Below are 23350 nucleotides of genomic sequence, written 5' to 3'. Positions count from 1 at the left end.
GATCAAGCACAGCATTGTGGCAGTAAATCCAGCCTGTTACCTCACTCCAATGGTTCCATCCATCACAAGGTCCTACCACCAAGTCAAATTCCAACGTATTCCAGCATGTATCCAGTTGTATCGCTACTCCTGCTTCCCACGTACAGTGGCCTAGTGGAATGCCCTTCTAGCGAGCACCTTGTCATGAGGTGTTCAGCTTCAGGGGAGCAGTAGCTGCAGCCAACCCATATTAAAGTTTCCATGGTCTTTTTTACTCGCACATATGAAACATTTACCAGACTTCTACAGCCCATTGGGAGTTCAAATATGTGCTGCTATATGTGCTGCTCTCTACAAGCTGATCTAAAATCTCTTGAAACATGGCAGGAGACCTGGAAGATGAGCTTTAACCCTTCCAAATGCACGGTCATGGAAATTTCCTTGAAGAGAAACCCTCCACACAGAGACTATATTTTCATGCGGCAAGTTTTACAGCAGCCAAACTCAAATCCTTACTTAGGGGTGCAGCTGGATAACAAGCTGAACTGGGGAGAACATGTTACAAACACAGTTAACAAAGCAAACCGGACTCTGGGTTTCCTGAGGAGAAACTTGTGGTTTTGTCCAGGGGAAGTGAAGTCTACTGCATATCTAACGTTAGTGCGTCCAGTCCTAGAGTATGCTGCGTGTGCATGGGACCCATACAGGGCAGGACTCATAAAGAAGATTGAAAGTGTGCAGAGAAAAGCTGCAAGATTTTGTACAGGGGATTACCAAAGAGAAAGTAGTGTCACTCAAATGCTGGAAGATCTCGGATGGGACACTCTAGCTGTCAGAAGGGAGAGAAATCGTTTCGCGATGGTTTACAAAATCCAAAATGAGTTGGTAGGAATCAACAAAGAAGCTTATATTCAAACTTCTTCTGCTGCGGGTTTGAGAAGAAACCACCACCTACATGTTGAAATTCCATTCATCAAGAAGGACGCCTATAAAACTCATTTTTCCCAAGAACTGGAAGGGCATGGAATTCCCTCACTCAACCACTATATCAGCCCCATCTTTAGATATCTTCAAGAAAAACCTCTAGCTTGCCGGTCACCAAATAGTTAGCGATTTGCGGTTTTCGCCCTGCTGACTACAACTTCAGAAGGTTCAGATGAAGGTATAGCCTTGTTTTGCAAACCTGGATTACTAAAAAGGTCAACATACTTTCTAAACACCTTCAATTATGATGTAGCATCAGTCAAAGGCATTAATTTTGCCCGTCCCAGGAGCAAACTCCCCGTCGCCGACCCCGTCTAAAATGACGGCCAGACGGGTGGCTAGCTAAGACACTGCTGATAGCACCTTCACCACACATGTACAATTCATTCATGAGTATTATACTTCACTGAAGTATAATACTCATGAATGAGTACATTTTTGTAAGTACACCAGGCACAAAAAGAAACTCGTCAGTTATATTCGTGATTCGTCCTTGCTGTTCAATAACTTGATAATTTTGGATTATTCTGAAATATACATTTTGTTAATTGGACTTTGCTTTCTCATTTGACACCCTGTTCGTGAAAAACGAATAAGAATTGACCAAGATATGCGCCTCCAAAGCCTCAAACCCCAAAATTGCATTTTCAACGATTTTCAATGGGAATGCATCGTTGTATTGCACACAAGCACCACGGGCCAATCAATAAAGCACACAGTGTAACAGGCACAATTGAATCGTTAAAATTGCAACTTTTCATTTTGGGGTTTGAGAGTTTGAGGCGCATATCTTGATCAATTCTTGCTCAATGTTCACAAACAGGGTGTCAAATGAGAAAGAAAAGTCCAATTAAAGGTCCGTGACCCGATCGACAGCATCATCCCCCCGATATTTTTCATTGTTGATGAGGTTTTGGTATCACATGATATACTATTTTTCTCATTACTATCCTGAAATTTGACGCTCCAAGTCGATGTATTTCCGGAGAAATCATGAATCACAGCGGTTTTTACAGGTTACCAGTTTGTAAATACTAAAACTTCGTCGGAATTGTGGGGACGGAATTAATTGCGAATCATCAGTCTCCTCAACAGCTACTTTGGTTTCGCGTCATACACATTCTGTGAAAAAGCGAACCACACTAACTGCTGAGGAGTTGGTATGCCGTATATAGTTATACAATTCCAAGGTGAACGAGATGGGCGATTTAGCTCAATCGATTAGCGCGTTGTGTTGTACCCGAGAGATACCCGGTTCAAAATCCGGTATCGGAATTTTTTTTTTCCTCTCCATTTTTAACCCAAACTTTTTTATATTCATTTGAAATGTACATATTGCAAGGTGAAATATATTTTGTTTCCTTTTTTTCCAAACGGAACGAAAAAACCCAAATATTTTCCGCTCAATAGCTTAAAACAAGACCAAACTGATAAATCAAGGCTATAGCATAGCTATTTCATTTGAACTGACTGAACCTTCAGAAGGTGCAGAGGTTTGGTGTATATTTTCAGGGTGACATTTTGGATAGGCATTGTACAGCATTGTCGTCATACCCCGGGGGGGGGGTACTCAGTACAAATGGCCATACGGGGACGTGCCGCAAACATGGGTCGCATTTTCGGCCGCTTGGTATATCAATGACCCCTTATTTTTTCCGTTTTTGTGGTATACGCATGGGTAGTAAGTTGAAATTGGTATTGAAATGGGGTCTAAATCAGATTTTGGTATATCAATGGGTCGAAAATCTTTAAACTCACTTGCATCAATTTCACGAAAATAAATTGTCTGATCGTATCCAAAAGCTTCCAAATAAGGTACATCGTTATCCAAATAAGGCAAATCAGAACCATAAATTCAGAGCTGGGCAAATCAATTGATAGTCCGATTAGCAAACGTTGAGTTGTCATTGCAAACAGATGGCGACACTCTTCCGGTGTAGTATATGCGAGCCCAGCACTACTTCTGTTTAGCTTGTTTACCCCGGCCAGTTTTGATAAATCACTGAAATACTATCGTATCGAAGTTGCAACAGCAATTTTTTCATCGCTGTTTTTTAAGTCAGTTTTGCCTCTCGGAACTCGGGATCGCAAAAATTTGAGTAAATTAACTGCCGATTTTTAAATGCATGGAATCATATAAATAGGTTTTATCAACAATCGGGTAAGTTTTTAGTGTAAAGTTGAGTTTTATTTTGGTGCCGAATTCAGCTGACATGACACGCGACAGCACTGCCAAGATCATATACACGATCGATATGCAATTATGCATGGGTAAAATTGATGTTGTTTTGGTTCGATAATTCAATGATAATTGCAATTGCATTGAACAGAAATGCATGAATATTAAATTCGTTTAAAATTTCAATAAATCATGAGTGGGAAGAAAAAAGGTAGGCCTACTGTACAAAAAAAAATATAAAAAATTAATGTTGATGTTCAAAATTTCTATTTTTTTCGTTCTTCTTTCACCATGCAGGGTATGATGAGGGGGGTGGGGCACTGGCTGCACCACTGTTTTCGTGGTTTTTGTATGTTGTTAAATAAAATTTAAAATAAAATAATGTGCAAGAATCATCTTTCCCTACACAATACTTGTTACAAACATTATTGGCCCCTGTACAAGACAAACGAACATAGGCCTAAATGACGGAAACTGAGAAAACAAAACAACAATAAATATATTCTGGATTTGTATTCATTACAAAATAAGGGGTGGTACAACAATTATGTGTACCCGGGGTGGTGAATTATCAAAATGTTCTGCCAAAAATTGCCCCCCCATTTTGGCCTGCCAAAAAATCTCCCCCCCCCCCCTATAATTCACCACCCGGGGTACACATAATTATTGCACCACCCCTAACAAACAAAATAATAAGAATAAATAAATGATAGACCCTTGATAGAACTTAGAATAAAAAAATAGAGTAAACAAGAAATAAAAAATATGATATGGAAAATTGTTACGGTATAGTATTCGAAACGTAGGATAGTGGTATATGGATGGGTCAGTATATGGGGTTGGTATACCAATGGGTGGTATTTTTGTCTTTTCAAATGGTATAGTCATGGGTGTCTTTTCTCTGTTGGTATTATATGCATCGGTAGTAAAAATCAGGTTTGAAGTGGTATAGCCATGGGTCCTACTTCAAAATCTTCGGAGGCACACCCCTAACCAAAAAAAATTTGAGTACCCCCCCGGGCGTCATACGAACGGGAATTGTTGTTGTTGCTTGCCTGCCCATAATGCAATTCACATACCAAGGTATTGGATTGCAAATTTGGCTATTTATTCACATTTACGCTGAAAATGCTCTCGTTTTCTTACAAATCAGCATAAAGGGGCAATATTTGATATTATTAGGTAATTTTAAAGACAATCCATATCCAAAACCAATAGGGTTACCCCCTTTAAATAACAAAATGTATATTTCAGAATAATCCAAAATTATCAAGTTATTGAACAGCAAGGACGAATATAACTGACGAGTTTCTTTTTGTGCCTGGTGTAGGTCCCTACAGTCAAGTCACTGACACTGCAATGACATCAGTAAGCATGGTAGGCCTAAGCTTACTAAATATTTATAACATTACATAATAAACTTCACAAATTATCACTTTGCTTCATGAAGTTGCGGCCTCAATTTAACCAAATTTTCAAGTTTTCACTTACCTTAGCAAACTAGTTCTCATACAGCATGTCCAAATTAGATGTCACAGGTCTTTAAAAGTATCAAATCTAAGGTTATTTGATGATTCGCGGTCAAGGATTTGTCGTTTCCATTTTTGCAGTTACAAGCTGTCTTTAAGTTTTGTCGGGAATAGCCAGCCCGTAGTACTTGCGGCGCCAGATCCGGGCGCCAGATTCAAAACCAAAGATGGGACCAAACAAAGTTCAAGGCGGCGCCAGGGGTAGGGTAGGGTCTGTGAGGAGGTTCATTGGCTGAAGTTCAACATTTTAATATAAGGGGGGTATCAATTTCTTCGGAATGGGGGGGTCCCAAATTTACAAAAAGTCAGCATCAATAAAATTGCACCCCCTAGTTCGGCAACAAAAATTTTATGAGCCTCACCACCGATACATCTTACTCTCTAAACAGGCTAAGATTGTATTGAAATCAGGCTTTTTGAATAAAATAAACATACTATCTGTGGTCATCTTGTGACTCCCTACACTTTGGTCATCAAAAATTTTATGACCCCCTATTTTCATCCAAAAATTTAAAGACCCCCAGTATATGTGACCCCCCCCCCTCCCAAAGAAAATAATATCCCTAAGCATTTAAAGTGCCCTACATTAGGAAGTTTTTATAGGAGTGATTGGGAGTGCACTGAGGCTTGACTACTCTTTAAAAATTAACATAAAATAAGAAAGAATGAACAGTTTAACCAACCCAAAGTGTTACAATTAAACATGACAACAAATAAACACAAATCCCGACCGGCACACAACCCAACTTGAAAAAAAAGCAGGGAATGTGCCGGCATGGGAATCGAACCCACGACCTTCCGATCTCTAGACGGACGCCTTATCCATTAGGCTACCAGCTCCCACTGATAAACGGTGGTTAAAGCTGGGTCTAATGTTATAGCAGTCATGGTATACAATACACACACTCAAGTATTACGCAAGTACGGAAGATCGGAAGGTCGGAAGGTCGTGGGTTCGATTCCCATGCCGGCACATTCCCTTGCTTTTTTTTCAAGTTGGGTTGTGTGCCGGTCGGATTTGTGTTTATTTGTTGTCATGTTTAATTGTAACACTTTGGGTTGGTTAAACTGTTCATTCTTTTCTTATTAAATATATTCAGTTTCGCTAGCGAGCAATCGTTCCCCATTGTGTTTATTTGTTCTTGTGAAGGATGCGTATCCCCATTACCTACTTTTTACTTATAATTATACTGGGGAAACGATTAATCAATAATGATCTCCTGCACATGCGTACTTGCGTAATACTTGTGTGTGTGTTTCTTGTATACCATGAGTGCTATAACATTAGACCCAGCTTTAACCACCGTTTATCAGCTGGAGCTGGTAGCCTAGTGGATAAGGCGTCCGTCTAGAGATCGGAAGGTCGTGGTTCGATTCCATGCCGGCACATTCCCTTGCTTTTTTTCAAGTTGCATGTGCCGGTCGGGATTTGTGTTTATTTGTTGTCATGTTTAATTGTAACACTTTGGGTTGGTTAAACTGTTCATTCTTTCTTATTAAATATATTCAGTTTCAATGTAGCGAGCAATCGTTCCTACATTGTGTTTATTTGTTCTTGTAAGAGGATGCGTATCCCATTACCTACTTTACTTATAATTATACTGGGGAAACGATTAAGCATCAATAATGATCTCCTGCACATGCGTACTTGCGTAATACTTGTGTGTGTGTATTGTATACCATGATCGTTATAACATTAGACCCAGCTTTAACCACCGTTTATCAGTGGGAGCTGGTAGCCTAATGGATAAGGCGTCCGTCTAGAGATCGGAAGGTCGTGGGTTCGATTTATAACATGCCGGCACATTCCCTTGTTTTTTCAAGTTGGGTTGTGTGCCGGTCGGGATTTGTGTTTATTTGTTGTCATGTTTAATTGTCACACTTTGGGTTGGTTACACTGTTCGCTCTTTCTTATTAAATATATTCAGTTTCCTCTTGTAGCGAGCAATCGTTCCCCATTGTGTTTATTTGTTCTTGTGCAGGATGCGTATCCCCATTACCTACTTTACTTATAATTATACTGGGGAAACGATTAAGCATCAATAATGATCTCCTGCACATGCGTACTTGCGTAATACTTGTGTGTGTGTATTGTATACCATGACTGCTATAACATTAGACCCAGCTTTAACCACCGTTTATCAGTGGGAGCTGGTAGCCTAATGGATAAGGCGTCCGTCTAGAGATCGGAAGGTCGTGGGTTCGATTCCCATGCCGGCACATTCCCTTGCTTTTTTTTCAAGTTGGGTTGTGTGCCGGTCGGGATTTGTGTTTATTTGTTGTCATGTTTAATTGTAACACTTTGGGTTGGTTAAACTGTTCATTCTTTCTTATTAAATATATTCAGTTTCCTCTTGTAGCGAGCAATCGTTCCCCATTGTGTTTATTTGTTCTTGTGCAGGATGCGTATCCCCATTACCTACTTTACTTATAATTATACTGGGGAAACGATTAAGCATCAATAATGATCTCCTGCACATGCGTACTTGCGTAATACTTGTGTGTGTATTGTATACCATGACTGCTATAACATTAGACCCAGCTTTAACCACCGTTTATCAGTGGGAGCTGGTAGCCTAATGGATAAGGCGTCCGTCTAGAGATCGGAAGGTCGTGGGTTCGATTCCCATGCCGGCACATTCCCTTGCTTTTTTTCAAGTTGGGTTGTGTGCCGGTCGGGATTTGTGTTTATTTGTTGTCATGTTTAATTGTAACACTTTGGGTTGGTTAAACTGTTCATTCTTTCTTATTAAATATATTCAGTTTCCTCTTGTAGCGAGCAATCGTTCCCCATTGTGTTTATTTGTTCTTGTGCAGGAGATCAGGATGCGTATCCCCATTACCTACTTTACTTATAATTATACTGGGGAAACGATTAAGCATCAATAATGATCTCCTGCACATGCGTAATACTTGTGTGTGTGTATTGTATACCATGACTGCTATAACATTAGACCCAGCTTTAACCACCGTTTATCAGTGGGAGCTGGTAGCCTAATGGATAAGGCGTCCGTCTAGAGATCGGAAGGTCGTGGGTTCGATTCCCATGCCGGCACATTCCCTTGCTTTTTTTTCAAGTTGGGTTGTGTGCCGGTCGGGATTTGTGTTTATTTGTTGTCATGTTTAATTGTAACACTTTGGGTTGGTTAAACTGTTCATTCTTTCTTATTAAATATATTCAGTTTCCTCTTGTAGCGAGCAATCGTTCCCCATTGTGTTTATTTGTTCTTGTGCAGGATGCGTATCCCCATTACCTACTTTACTTATAATTATACTGGGGAAACGATTAAGCATCAATAATGATCTCCTGCACATGCGTACTTGCGTAATACTTGTGTGTGTGTATTGTATACCATGACTGCTATAACATTAGACCCAGCTTTAACCACCGTTTATCAGTGGGAGCTGGTAGCCTAGTGGATAAGGCGTCCGTCTAGAGATCGGAAGGTCGTGGGTTCGATTCCCATGCCGGCACATTCCCTTGCTTTTTTTTCAAGTTGGGTTGTGTGCCGGTCGGGATTTGTGTTTATTTGTTGTCATGTTTAATTGTAACACTTTGGGTTGGTTAAACTGTTCATTCTTTCTTATTAAATATATTCAGTTTCCTCTTGTAGCGAGCAATCGTTCCCCATTGTGTTTATTTGTTCTTGTGCAGGATGCGTATCCCCATTACCTACTTTACTTATAATTATACTGGGGAAACGATTAAGCATCAATAATGATCTCCTGCACATGCGTACTTGCGTAATACTTGTGTGTGTGTATTGTATACCATGACTGCTATAACATTAGACCCAGCTTTAACCACCGTTTATCAGTGGGAGCTGGTAGCCTAATGGATAAGGCGTCCGTCTAGAGATCGGAAGGTCGTGGGTTCGATTCCCATGCCGGCACATTCCCTTGCTTTTTTTCAAGTTGGGTTGTGTGCCGGTCGGGATTTGTGTTTATTTGTTGTCATGTTTAATTGTAACACTTTGGGTTGGTTAAACTGTTCATTCTTTCTTATTAAATATATTCAGTTTCCTCTTGTAGCGAGCAATCGTTCCCCATTGTGTTTATTTGTTCTTGTGCAGGATGCGTATCCCCATTACCTACTTTACTTATAATTATACTGGGGAAACGATTAAGCATCAATAATGATCTCCTGCACATGCGTACTTGCGTAATACTTGTGTGTGTGTATTGTATACCATGACTGCTATAACATTAGACCCAGCTTTAACCACCGTTTATCAGTGGGAGCTGGTAGCCTAGTGGATAAGGCGTCCGTCTAGAGATCGGAAGGTCGTGGGTTCGATTCCCATGCCGGCACATTCCCTTGATTTTTTTCAAGTTGGGTTGTGTGCCGGTCGGGATTTGTGTTTATTTGTTGTCATGTTTAATTGTAACACTTTGGGTTGGTTAAACTGTTCATTCTTTCTTATTAAATATATTCAGTTTCCTCTTGTAGCGAGCAATCGTTCCCCATTGTGTTTATTTGTTCTTGTGCAGGATGCGTATCCCCATTACCTACTTTACTTATAATTATACTGGGGAAACGATTAAGCATCAATAATGATCTCCTGCACATGCGTACTTGCGTAATACTTGTGTGTGTGTATTGTATACCATGACTGCTATAACATTAGACCCAGCTTTAACCACCGTTTATCAGTGGGAGCTGGTAGCCTAATGGATAAGGCGTCCGTCTAGAGATCGGAAGGTCGTGGGTTCGATTCCCATGCCGGCACATTCCCTTGCTTTTTTTTCAAGTTGGGTTGTGTGCCGGTCGGGATTTGTGTTTATTTGTTGTCATGTTTAATTGTAACACTTTGGGTTGGTTAAACTGTTCATTCTTTCTTATTAAATATATTCAGTTTCCTCTTGTAGCGAGCAATCGTTCCCCATTGTGTTTATTTGTTCTTGTGCAGGATGCGTATCCCCATTACCTACTTTACTTATAATTATACTGGGGAAACGATTAAGCATCAATAATGATCTCCTGCACATGCGTACTTGCGTAATACTTGTGTGTGTGTATTGTATACCATGACTGCTATAACATTAGACCCAGCTTTAACCACCGTTTATCAGTGGGAGCTGGTAGCCTAATGGATAAGGCGTCCGTCTAGAGATCGGAAGGTCGTGGGTTCGATTCCCATGCCGGCACATTCCCTTGCTTTTTTTTCAAGTTGGGTTGTGTGCCGGTCGGGATTTGTGTTTATTTGTTGTCATGTTTAATTGTAACACTTTGGGTTGGTTAAACTGTTCATTCTTTCTTATTAAATATATTCAGTTTCCTCTTGTAGCGAGCAATCGTTCCCCATTGTGTTTATTTGTTCTTGTGCAGGATGCGTATCCCCATTACCTACTTTACTTATAATTATACTGGGGAAACGATTAAGCATCAATAATGATCTCCTGCACATGCGTACTTGCGTAATACTTGTGTGTGTATTGTATACCATGACTGCTATAACATTAGACCCAGCTTTAACCACCGTTTATCAGTGGGAGCTGGTAGCCTAATGGATAAGGCGTCCGTCTAGAGATCGGAAGGTCGTGGGTTCGATTCCCATGCCGGCACATTCCCTTGCTTTTTTTTCAAGTTGGGTTGTGTGCCGGTCGGGATTTGTGTTTATTTGTTGTCATGTTTAATTGTAACACTTTGGGTTGGTTAAACTGTTCATTCTTTCTTATTAAATATATTCAGTTTCCTCTTGTAGCGAGCAATCGTTCCCCATTGTGTTTATTTGTTCTTGTGCAGGATGCGTATCCCCATTACCTACTTTACTTATAATTATACTGGGGAAACGATTAAGCATCAATAATGATCTCCTGCACATGCGTACTTGCGTAATACTTGTGTGTGTGTATTGTATACCATGACTGCTATAACATTAGACCCAGCTTTAACCACCGTTTATCAGTGGGAGCTGGTAGCCTAATGGATAAGGCGTCCGTCTAGAGATCGGAAGGTCGTGGGTTCGATTCCCATGCCGGCACATTCCCTTGCCTTTTTTTTCAAGTTGGGTTGTGTGCCGGTCGGGATTTGTGTTTATTTGTTGTCATGTTTAATTGTAACACTTTGGGTTGGTTAAACTGTTCATTCTTTCTTATTAAATATATTCAGTTTCCTCTTGTAGCGAGCAATCGTTCCCCATTGTGTTTATTTGTTCTTGTGCAGGATGCGTATCCCCATTACCTACTTTACTTATAATTATACTGGGGAAACGATTAAGCATCAATAATGATCTCCTGCACATGCGTACTTGCGTAATACTTGTGTGTGTGTATTGTATACCATGACTGCTATAACATTAGACCCAGCTTTAACCACCGTTTATCAGTGGGAGCTGGTAGCCTAATGGATAAGGCGTCCGTCTAGAGATCGGAAGGTCGTGGGTTCGATTCCCATGCCGGCACATTCCCTTGCTTTTTTTTCAAGTTGGGTTGTGTGCCGGTCGGGATTTGTGTTTATTTGTTGTCATGTTTAATTGTAACACTTTGGGTTGGTTAAACTGTTCATTCTTTCTTATTAAATATATTCAGTTTCCTCTTGTAGCGAGCAATCGTTCCCCATTGTGTTTATTTGTTCTTGTGCAGGATGCGTATCCCCATTACCTACTTTACTTATAATTATACTGGGGAAACGATTAAGCATCAATAATGATCTCCTGCACATGCGTACTTGCGTAATACTTGTGTGTGTGTATTGTATACCATGATCTGCTATAACATTAGACCCAGCTTTAACCACCGTTTATCAGTGGGAGCTGGTAGCCTAATGGATAAGGCGTCCGTCTAGAGATCGGAAGGTCGTGGGTTCGATTCCCATGCCGGCACATTCCCTTGCTTTTTTTTTTAGTTTGGTTATGTGCCGGTCGGGATTTGTGTTTATTTGTTGTCATGTTTAATTGTAACACTTTGGGTTGGTTAAACTGTTCATTCTTTCTTATTAAATATATTCAGTTTCCTCTTGTAGCGAGCAATCGTTCCCCATTGCGTTTATTTGTTCTTGTGCAGGATGCGTATCCCCATTACCTACTTTACTTATAATTATACTGGGGAAACGATTAAGCATCAATAATGATCTCCTGCACATGCGTAATACTTGTGTGTGTGTATTGTATACCATGACTGCTATTCGCTACTTGCACGGTTCCGCCATTATGCACTATGTGCGGGGAGAGCTTCGAACTGGCAGCATACATGAAAGGAAGAATTATGTAACCTTACACAGAACGTTATGACTAGTTCAATTCCCATTCATGTATGCTGCCAGTTCGAGGCTCTCCCCGCACATAGTGCATAATGGCGGAACCGTGCAAGTAGCGAATAACATTAGACCCAGCTTTAACCACCGTTTATCAGTGGGAGCTGGTAGCCTAATGGATAAGGCGTCCGTCTAGAGATCGGAAGGTCGTGTGTTCGATTCCCATGCCGGCACATTCCCTTGCTTTTTTTTCAAGTTGGGTTGTGTGCCGGTCGGGATTTGTGTTTATTTGTTGTCATGTTTAATTGTAACACTTTGGGTTGGTTAAACTGTTCATTCTTTCTTATTAAATATATTCAGTTTCCTCTTGTAGCGAGCAATCGTTCCCCATTGTCTTTATTTGTTCTTGTGCAGGATGCGTATCCCCATTACCTACTTTACTTATAATTATACTGGGGAAACGATTAAGCATCAATAATGATCTCCTGCACATGCGTACTTGCGTAATACTTGTGTGTGTGTATTGTATACCATGATGCTATAACATTAGACCCAGCTTTAACCACCGTTTATCAGTGGGAGCTGGTAGCCTAATGGATAAGGCGTCCGTCTAGAGATCGGAAGGTCGTGGGTTCGATTCCCATGCCGGCACATTCCCTTGCTTTTTTTCAAGTTGGGTTGTGTGCCGGTCGGGATTTGTGTTTATTTGTTGTCATGTTTAATTGTAACACTTTGGGTTGGTTAAACTGTTCATTCTTTCTTATTAAATATATTCAGTTTCCTCTTGTAGCGAGCAATCGTTCCCCATTGTGTTTATTTGTTCTTGTGCAGGATGCGTATCCCCATTACCTACTTTACTTATAATTATACTGGGGAAACGATTAAGCATCAATAATGATCTCCTGCACATGCGTACTTGCGTAATACTTGTGTGTGTGTATTGTATACCATGATGCTATAACATTAGACCCAGCTTTAACCACCGTTTATCAGTGGGAGCTGGTAGCCTAATGGATAAGGCGTCCGTCTAGAGATCGGAAGGTCGTGGGTTCGATTCCCATGCCGGCACATTCCCTTGCTTTTTTTCAAGTTGGGTTGTGTGCCGGTCGGGATTTGTGTTTATTTGTTGTCATGTTTAATTGTAACACTTTGGGTTGGTTAAACTGTTCATTCTTTCTTATTAAATATATTCAGTTTCCTCTTGTAGCGAGCAATCGTTCCCCATTGTGTTTATTTGTTCTTGTGCAGGGTGCGTATCCCCATTACCTACTTTACTTATAATTATACTGGGGAAACGATTAAGCATCAATAATGATCTCCTGCACATGCGTACTTGCGTAATACTTGTGTGTGTGTATTGTATACCATGACTGCTATAACATTAGACCCAGCTTTAACCACCGTTTATCAGTGGGAGCTGGTAGCCTAATGGATAAGGCGTCCGTCTAGAGATCGGAAGGTCGTGGGTTCGATTCCCATGCCGGCACATTCCCTTGCTTTTTTTCAAGTTGGGTTGTGTGCCGGTCGGGATTTGTGTTTATTTGTTGTCATGTTTAATTGTAACACTTTGGGTTGGTTAAACTGTTCATTCTTTCTTATTAAATATATTCAGTTTCCTCTTGTAGCGAGCAATCGTTCCCCATTGTGTTTATTTGTTCTTGTGCAGGATGCGTATCCCCATTACCTACTTTACTTATAATTATACTGGGGAAACGATTAGGCATCAATAATGATCTCCTGCACATGCGTACTTGCGTAATACTTGTGTGTGTGTATTGTATACCATGACTGCTATAACATTAGACCCAGCTTTAACCACCGTTTATCAGTGGGAGCTGGTAGCCTAATGGATAAGGCGTCCGTCTAGAGATCGGAAGGTCGTGGGTTCGATTCCCATGCCGGCACATTCCCTTGCTTTTTTTCAAGTTGGGTTGTGTGCCGGTCGGGATTTGTGTTTATTTGTTGTCATGTTTAATTGTAACACTTTGGGTTGGTTAAACTGTTCATTCTTTCTTATTAAATATATTCAGTTTCCTCTTGTAGCGAGCAATCGTTCCCCATTGTGTTTATTTGTTCTTGTGCAGGATGCGTATCCCCATTACCTACTTTACTTATAATTATACTGGGGAAAAAACGATTAAGCATCAATAATGATCTCCTGCACATGCGTACTTGCGTAATACTTGTGTGTGTGTATTGTATACCATGACTGCTATAACATTAGACCCAGCTTTAACCACCGTTTATCAGTGGGAGCTGGTAGCCTAATGGATAAGGCGTCCGTCTAGAGATCGGAAGGTCGTGGGTTCGATTCCCATGCCGGCACATTCCCTTGCCTTTTTTTTTCAAGTTGGGTTGTGTGCCGGTCGGGATTTGTGTTTATTTGTTGTCATGTTTAATTGTAACACTTTGGGTTGGTTAAACTGTTCATTCTTTCTTATTAAATATATTCAGTTTCCTCTTGTAGCGAGCAATCGTTCCCCATTGCGTTTATTTGTTCTTGTGCAGGATGCGTATCCCCATTACCTACTTTACTTATAATTATACTGGGGAAACGATTAAGCATCAATAATGATCTCCTGCACATGCGTACTTGCGTAATACTTGTGTGTGTGTATTGTATACCATGACTGCTATAACATTAGACCCAGCTTTAACCACCGTTTATCAGTGGGAGCTGGTAGCCTAATGGATAAGGCGTCCGTCTAGAGATCGGAAGGTCGTGGGTTCGATTCCCATGCCGGCACATTCCCTTGCTTTTTTTTCAAGTTGGGTTGTGTGCCGGTCGGGATTTGTGTTTATTTGTTGTCATGTTTAATTGTAACACTTTGGGTTGGTTAAACTGTTCATTCTTTCTTATTAAATATATTCAGTTTCCTCTTGTAGCGAGCAATCGTTCCCCATTGTGTTTATTTGTTCTTGTGCAGGATGCGTATCCCCATTACCTACTTTACTTATAATTATACTGGGGAAACGATTAAGCATCAATAATGATCTCCTGCACATGCGTACTTGCGTAATACTTGTGTGTGTGTATTGTATACCATGATCTGCTATAACATTAGACCCAGCTTTAACCACCGTTTATCAGTGGGAGCTGGTAGCCTAATGGATAAGGCGTCCGTCTAGAGATCAAGGTCGTGGGTTCGATTCCCATGCCGGCACATTCCCTTGCCTTTTTTTTTTCAAGTTGGGTTGTGTGCCGGTCGGGATTTGTGTTTATTTGTTGTCATGTTTAATTGTAACACTTTGGGTTGGTTAAACTGTTCATTCTTTCTTATTAAATATATTCAGTTTCCTCTTGTAGCGAGCAATCGTTCCCCATTGCGTTTATTTGTTCTTGTGCAGGATGCGTATCCCCATTACCTACTTTACTTATAATTATACTGGGGAAACGATTAAGCATCAATAATGATCTCCTGCACATGCGTACTTGCGTAATACTTGTGTGTGTGTATTGTATACCATGACTGCTATAACATTAGACCCAGCTTTAACCACCGTTTATCAGTGGGAGCTGGTAGCCTAATGGATAAGGCGTCCGTCTAGAGATCGGAAGGTCGTGGGTTCGATTCCCATGCCGGCACATTCCCTTGCTTTTTTTCAAGTTGGGTTGTGTGCCGGTCGGGATTTGTGTTTATTTGTTGTCATGTTTAATTGTAACACTTTGGGTTGGTTAAACTGTTCATTCTTTCTTATTAAATATATTCAGTTTCCTCTTGTAGCGAGCAATCGTTCCCCATTGTGTTTATTTGTTCTTGTGCAGGATGCGTATCCCCATTACCTACTTTACTTATAATTATACTGGGGAAACGATTAAGCATCAATAATGATCTCCTGCACATGCGTACTTGCGTAATACTTGTGTGTGTGTATTGTATACCATGACTGCTATAACATTAGACCCAGCTTTAACCACCGTTTATCAGTGGGAGCTGGTAGCCTAATGGATAAGGCGTCCGTCTAGAGATCGGAAGGTCGTGGGTTCGATTCCCATGCCGGCACATTCCCTTGCTTTTTTTTCAAGTTGGGTTGTGTGCCGGTCGGGATTGGTGTTTATTTGTTGTCATGTTTAATTGTAACACTTTGGGTTGGTTAAACTGTTCATTCTTTCTTATTAAATATATTCAGTTTCCTCTTGTAGCGAGCAATCGTTCCCCATTGTGTTTATTTGTTCTTGTGCAGGATGCGTATCCCCATTACCTACTTTACTTATAATTATACTGGGGAAACGATTAAGCATCAATAATGATCTCCTGCACATGCGTACTTGCGTAATACTTGTGTGTGTGTATTGTATACCATGACTGCTATAACATTAGACCCAGCTTTAACCACCGTTTATCAGTGGGAGCTGGTAGCCTAATGGATAAGGCGTCCGTCTAGAGATCGGAAGGTCGTGGGTTCGATTCCCATGCCGGCACATTCCCTTGCTTTTTTTTCAAGTTGGGTTGTGTGCCGGTCGGGATTTGTGTTTATTTGTTGTCATGTTTAATTGTAACACTTTGGGTTGGTTAAACTGTTCATTCTTTCTTATTAAATATATTCAGTTTCCTCTTGTAGCGAGCAATCGTTCCCCATTGTGTTTATTTGTTCTTGTGCAGGATGCGTATCCACATTACCTACTTTACTTATAATTATACTGGGGAAACGATTAAGCATCAATAATGATCTCCTGCACATGCGTACTTGCGTAATACTTGTGTGTGTGTATTGTATACCATGACTGCTATAACATTAGACCCAGCTTTAACCACCGTTTATCAGTGGGAGCTGGTAGCCTAATGGATAAGGCGTCCGTCTAGAGATCGGAAGGTCGTGGGTTCGATTCCCATGCCGGCACATTCCCTTGCCTTTTTTTTCAAGTTGGGTTGTGTGCCGGTCGGGATTTGTGTTTATTTGTTGTCATGTTTAATTGTAACACTTTGGGTTGGTTAAACTGTTCATTCTTTCTTATTAAATATATTCAGTTTCCTCTTGTAGCGAGCAATCGTTCCCCATTGTGTTTATTTGTTCTTGTGCAGGATGCGTATCCCCATTACCTACTTTACTTATAATTATACTGAGGAAACGATTAAGCATCAATAATGATCTCCTGCACATGCGTACTTGCGTAATACTTGTGTGTGTGTATTGTATCCCATGACTGCTATAACATTAGACCCAGCTTTAACCACCGTTTATCAGTGGGAGCTGGTAGCCTAATGGATAAGGCGTCCGTCTAGAGATCGGAAGGTCGTGGGTTCGATTCCCATGCCGGCACATTCCCTTGCTTTTTTTTCAAGTTGGGTTGTGTGCCGGTCGGGATTTGTGTTTATTTGTTGTCATGTTTAATTGTAACACTTTGGGTTGGTTAAACTGTTCATTCTTTCTTATTAAATATATTCAGTTTCCTCTTGTAGCGAGCAATCGTTCCCCATTGTGTTTATTTGTTCTTGTGCAGGATGCGTATCCCCATTACCTACTTTACTTATAATTATACTGGGGAAACGATTAAGCATCAATAATGATCTCCTGCACATGCGTACTTGCGTAATACTTGTGTGTGTGTATTGTATACCATGACTGCTATAACATTAGACCCAGCTTTAACCACCGTTTATCAGTGGGAGCTGGTAGCCTAATGGATAAGGCGTCCGTCTAGAGATCGGAAGGTCGTGGGTTCGATTCCCATGCCGGCACATTCCCTTGCTTTTTTTTCAAGTTGGGTTGTGTGCCGGTCGGGATTTGTGTTTATTTGTTGTCATGTTTAATTGTAACACTTTGGGTTGGTTAAACTGTTCATTCTTTCTTATTAAATATATTCAGTTTCCTCTTGTAGCGAGCAATCGTTCCCCATTGTGTTTATTTGTTCTTGTGCAGGATGCGTATCCACATTACCTACTTTACTTATAATTATACTGGGGAAACGATTAAGCATCAATAATGATCTCCTGCACATGCGTACTTGCGTAATACTTGTGTGTGTGTATTGTATACCATGACTGCTATAACATTAGACCCAGCTTTAACCACCGTTTATCAGTGGGAGCTGGTAGCCTAATGGATAAGGCGTCCGTCTAGAGATCGGAAGGTCGTGGGTTCGATTCCCATGCCGGCACATTCCCTTGCCTTTTTTTTCAAGTTGGGTTGTGTGCCGGTCGGGATTTGTGTTTATTTGTTGTCATGTTTAATTGTAACACTTTGGGTTGGTTAAACTGTTCATTCTTTCTTATTAAATATATTCAGTTTCCTCTTGTAGCGAGCAATCGTTCCCCATTGTGTTTATTTGTTCTTGTGCAGGATGCGTATCCCCATTACCTACTTTACTTATAATTATACTGGGGAAACGATTAAGCATCAATAATGATCTCCTGCACATGCGTACTTGCGTAATACTTGTGTGTGTGTATTGTATACCATGACTGCTATAACATTAGACCCAGCTTTAACCACCGTTTATCAGTGGGAGCTGGTAGCCTAATGGATAAGGCGTCCGTCTAGAGATCGGAAGGTCGTGGGTTCGATTCCCATGCCGGCACATTCCCTTGCTTTTTTTTCAAGTTGGGTTGTGTGCCGGTCGGGATTTGTGTTTATTTGTTGTCATGTTTAATTGTAACACTTTGGGTTGGTTAAACTGTTCATTCTTTCTTATTAAATATATTCAGTTTCCTCTTGTAGCGAGCAATCGTTCCCCATTGTGTTTATTTGTTCTTGTGCAGGATGCGTATCCCCATTACCTACTTTACTTAACATAAAATACTAAATTTATGACAAACACATAGCCTATACTACTCATGTTTTTGGCCCATTTCCCTCAAATTGCAAAACTATTTGACTTGTATTGCCATTAGTTAGAACTAAAGGATTAAGATTTATTCATAACCTCATTTATTTATTTTTGAAAAATGTCACATATATCCCGGTACCAATCATTTTGATACACCATGTAGGCTCTGGAACTGCAAACTGTGGGAGGGGAAGGATAATTTTCATGTAGGGGCTCAAAAAAAAAATCAGCCAACTCCCAACCCCCCCCCCAATATTCCAGGAGATGAAACTAATGATCAGATACTGGACAATTACAGTTTTTTATTATTTTTTGGCCAACTTTCTGCAAAGAGGGTGGCATGAGGGGATTTTCTGGTTGCCATACCCATTTCATGTATTTCAGCCCCAAATGCAACATTGTTGGTGAATATAAAGAATGCACAAATCTAGACCTGGGAATTTCATGATGCGATGATGTAAAGGGCTGTGTGATAATTATGAGAGCCCCCCCCCGTGGTTGCCCCCTCTTTCGGCCTGCCAAAATGCTTGCCCCAAACCCCTCACCCTCTTGGCCAGCTAAAAAATCTTTGCCCCCCCCCCTTTGCACATGCCAAATTTTTGGGATCCCGATTTGCAAACCTTAATGGTCTATATTTATGTTATGAAAAGCAGCAAAGCAGGAAAATTTGCATATTAAAACGTTCCTGTACTGTTTTCCTAAGCCTTTTTAGAGCGTTTTGTTTAAAAGGCACCTCATGAATGTGTGCCAAACTTGCCCCCCCCCTCTTGGTTTGCCAAAAATTGCATCTCCCTCCCCTTTGGCTCACCAATAATTTCTTGCTCCCCAATTTTACCCTCCCACCAGGGCTTATAATTATTGCACAGCCCCTACACGTCCTTCCCTAAATTTTTCGATGGGGGACATTCCTGGGGGGGCACTCAACTTAAATTTTGGTAGGGGTGTGCGGCGCAGAGCGCCGAACTTTGGGAACTAAGAACTGATTTTCGGGCAAAATAGGGGCTTGAAGAACTGAAATTAGGGTTTGAGGCTCAAAGAACTGGAGCAGATCCAAATGTGGGGCTTAAGGAACTGCCGGAGAGCCTGAAAAAGGGACCCTTGAGCGCCGCACATACCCGTACAACCTTACCATGTGAGTGCCCCCGGGGACATTCCTTCCCTTAGAAATACTAATAGAAGAAAAATTATAGCAACAATTGCACTGTGCATCTTCCTTTTAGCCCTCAAAACACTAGTGTTTAAAATTGATTTGCATGCACCGGGCCCATCATATACTAAAATTCACCTTCACTTTTGGGTTGAAATAATCTGAAATTTACAATTTTTTGTGTGCAAATGTCCCAAAAAAAACAGCACAAAATATGCTTGTCCAGACAAAAATTTGAATGCTTCCACCTAGTGAGGAACACCCACCTTCGTGTCCTTTAACATATGGGTGTCTGTCTGAAACTAGTATATCTGAGGTATACTAGTCTCAGGTGTCTATGGTAGTATTCCGTAAAAAAGAAATGTCGTGATAACAGTCAATGTCTGTTGGACGTGGGCAGCTAGCTTCCACCACCACATCCACTGGGGGAACTGGAGAGAAGGGGAATCACTAGGATGACATGCTTGACACAAAAATACAATATCATAAGCCGCTCTTCAGAATATCTGGCTACGCCACTGCACCTCAATGCTCATGGTAAATAATGGTACTGTGACTTTGTAAAAAACTGTGACATGAAAAAGAAGTTCATGAAACACTCTGGTACATAATAATTATACATGTATTTATTTTATTGTATCTAGAAGAAAGAATCACACAAAATATTTTATACATTTATTTTACTTTTAATACAACACCCAATAAAGGACCTTTCTTTTTAGAGGATCTAAAACCCTGGGGTCTTGAATATATTGATCAGGCCACAAAAAGTACAAAAGCCCTAAAAGGCAGGACTAACAACCTTTTTTGCCCAAAAAGCAAACAATGTTTTGTAATTTTTTGTTCTGACTGGGGGAACCCATGTTTTGGCCACTGCATGTACACTGCCACCCAAGGACCCAGGGGCAGATCCAGAGGTGACTCTCCCCATACATCTACAAAAAATCATACAAAATGAGCCAGCCTCTCCAGTCTCCACCACCCCATGATAATTTGTTCCAATTCTAGATGATCTGGATTCATTCCTTTGAAACTTGGGGAGGAAAGTGCTACTGAAAATGGCTGATGGGGATGTGTTGCCACATTGACCCCTATTTTTCAACTCCCTTTCACTCAATGACACCATTTTTGTTTTGGTGTCAAACAATATTACCTCATTGTTAATACTTCTGAACCAATTTTAGATAGGTCTCACCAAATGATTCATAAACTTTGAATATTCTCTAAAATAACCAGTGAGGCTTTTGTTATTTTCCTCATATTTTGGCACTGCTATAATTGGTTAAAAAATTGTCCAGGTCAGATCTGTCACCAATTGCAAAAGACCCCTAATTTGAAATCACTCTGCACACTGGCCACATGGTCTCTTTGACAGTTTGAAGCTGTCTGAAACCTTTGACAGTCTGAAACAGTGGCGTAGCTGCCAGGGGGCAGGGGGTAATTGCCTCCCCTGGCAAAAATTGCCTACTTGGGCCCCCGCCCCCTAGCGCAAGGAAAACAGAGGAAAAAGGAGGGAGAGAGAGAGGAAAAAAGATAGGAGAGAGAGGGAGAGGATGGGCAGAGAGATGGGGAATCCAGGGGCGGCGGCCTACACACTGTGCATTAACACAGGGGAGTTGGAAAATTTTACAAAATGAATGTCCAATTGAAGCCATTTCGTGCATTATTTTTACACTTCGAAAGGCAAGGTTTAGGGAAATCATGAATTCCAACATTTTTGCAAATATCTCCAAAACCTTTCATGATACAATCTCAAGTGAGTTTGTGCTTATGTAGGGATATGTTGGCCATGTTATGAAGGTAATAAAACCGTTGCCATGGTAACCAAGCAGTCGCTATTGGCTTCTGACCAATCACATTCAAAGTTGGTTTTTTCCTGTTTTTTCGCAAATCACTTCATTTTTCTCAATAGAAGTATACTCACATGTTGAGTCATGTTCCTGCACACCTCCACTGATTTTCCCGTAAAAAGTTTTTAAGTAATATGGAATTTTGGCCAAAAAACGAAAATTTCACTTTGACCCCCCCTCCACTGGGATTTTTTTAACGGGAAAATCAGTGGAGGTGTGCAGGAACATGACTCAACATGTGAGTATACTTCTATTGGGAAAAATGAAGTGATTTGCGAAAAAAACAGGAAAAAAACAACTTTGAATGTGATTGGTCAGAAGCCAATAGCGACTGCTTGGTTACCATGGCAACGGTTTTATTACCTTCATAACATGGCCAACATATCCCTACATAAGCACAAACTCACTTGAGATTGTATCATGAAAGGTTTTGGAGATATTTGCAAAAATGTTGGAATTCATGATTTCCCTAAACCTTGCCTTTCGAACCACCTTAAGGGTCTAGAATAGAGATTTGATTATTTATGTTCACCCAGACATGTTATACACAGCACATTATGGGTTAAAAGTGGGGGCCAGGCCCCCTGGTCAAAAAGTGGAGGGGCCACTGGCCCCTGCCCCCGCCTATGGGGGAATCCATACGATATGCAATACCATACGATTATTATCAATAAGCCTGGCAAAATTGTCTATTTGGGCCCCTGCCCTCCCCCCAAATGCAGGGAAATTTGGTGGATTTGGGCCCCCGCCCCATACAGGCTTGCCCCCCTGGAAAAAATCCCAGCTACACCGCTGGTCTGAAACCACCACACTTGGATAAAACTGGGGGAGGGATATAACATGTAAAAACTGTCTGTCCTGGAACCCCCCCGACTGATTATGTTGTTATGAAGGTTGACAACTAACTACATAAATCCATTTTAAAGTAATCAAAATCAGACTTCTCACTAAATTTGCACAACATTCGGCGACAAAAAAAAACTTGTTCTATGGGCAGACATACCTTTCAAGTAGGGTCTGTCGGTCTGGTTTTTTGTGGGGGGGGGGGGAATGACAAAAAAAAATCTGTAATATTTGCAATTTGGGAAAATACAAAAAAATATTTTGTTCCTGACATCAAAACTTGGGTCGGTATTCATTTGTACAGGAAAGTTTTTTTTCCCAATTTGTTCAAAATCTGGGTCGGTCAGGCCTGTAGAACAGGGTTTTCTTTTATCGTCGCCTTTTACCATCCTCTTTCTATGACTTCAGCAAATGTTACAATATGGTTTTAATACATTCAAAAATAGTATAGACCTATCACTATGTTACATCACTACTTTTATGGCGAATAGTTCTCCATAAATATTTACATGTGCTAAGGTGTATATCATGAACAGTTTGATTTCTGGAATGTCAGTCGATCCTTTGAGAATCAACAACAACAAAATTGTTAAGCAATGGTGGGTATAAAAAGGGTAGCATTTTCGACCTTTTGGTATATCAATTACCCCTTTTACAAGGCCAATTTTGGTATACTGGATGGGTTCTTTTTTCAAAATTTTCTGAATTTTTTCTGAAAATAGCCTTATTTTGAATTTTGCCAACATTTTGGGAAAAATGTGTAAAAACGCAATTGGGGTTAAATTTGGACGAAAATTTTGACTTTGGGTATATCAATAGATCAAACTTTCTTGAAAAATTGGCATATTGGTGGGTCCACTTTCAAATTCTCAATG

The 23350-nt window shown here is 40.6% G+C and overlaps 1 protein-coding gene and 3 non-coding genes across 4 annotated transcripts in view; 3 read left to right on the top strand and 1 right to left on the bottom strand.

Annotated features, from left to right (window-relative positions):
* Window positions 1–4756, bottom strand: part of LOC140137452 (cap-specific mRNA (nucleoside-2'-O-)-methyltransferase 2-like) — a 60722-nt gene extending 55966 nt beyond the window's left edge. Inside the window, exon 1 of the mRNA XM_072159146.1 lies at window positions 4634–4756. The gene's annotated coding sequence lies outside the window, so the exon portion shown is untranslated. The remainder of the gene's footprint in view (window positions 1–4633) is intronic.
* A 1232-nt stretch (window positions 4757–5988) lies between these two features.
* Trnas-aga (transfer RNA serine (anticodon AGA)) lies at window positions 5989–6060 on the top strand. The gene has a single exon. It is a non-coding gene; the product is annotated as a tRNA-Ser (tRNA).
* Window positions 6061–8073: 2013 nt separating this feature from the next.
* Trnas-aga (transfer RNA serine (anticodon AGA)) lies at window positions 8074–8147 on the top strand. The gene has a single exon. It is a non-coding gene; the product is annotated as a tRNA-Ser (tRNA).
* Window positions 8148–8910: 763 nt separating this feature from the next.
* On the top strand, window positions 8911–8984 carry Trnas-aga (transfer RNA serine (anticodon AGA)). Its single transcript has one exon. It is a non-coding gene; the product is annotated as a tRNA-Ser (tRNA).
* Window positions 8985–23350: the final 14366 nt, after the last annotated feature.

Source organism: Amphiura filiformis, chromosome 17 (genome assembly GCF_039555335.1).
Source record: "Amphiura filiformis chromosome 17, Afil_fr2py, whole genome shotgun sequence".
Taxonomy (NCBI): Eukaryota; Metazoa; Echinodermata; class Ophiuroidea; order Amphilepidida; family Amphiuridae; genus Amphiura; species Amphiura filiformis.
The sequence above is the reverse complement of the archived record's forward strand: the minus strand, read 5'-3'. Positions and strand labels throughout refer to the sequence as shown.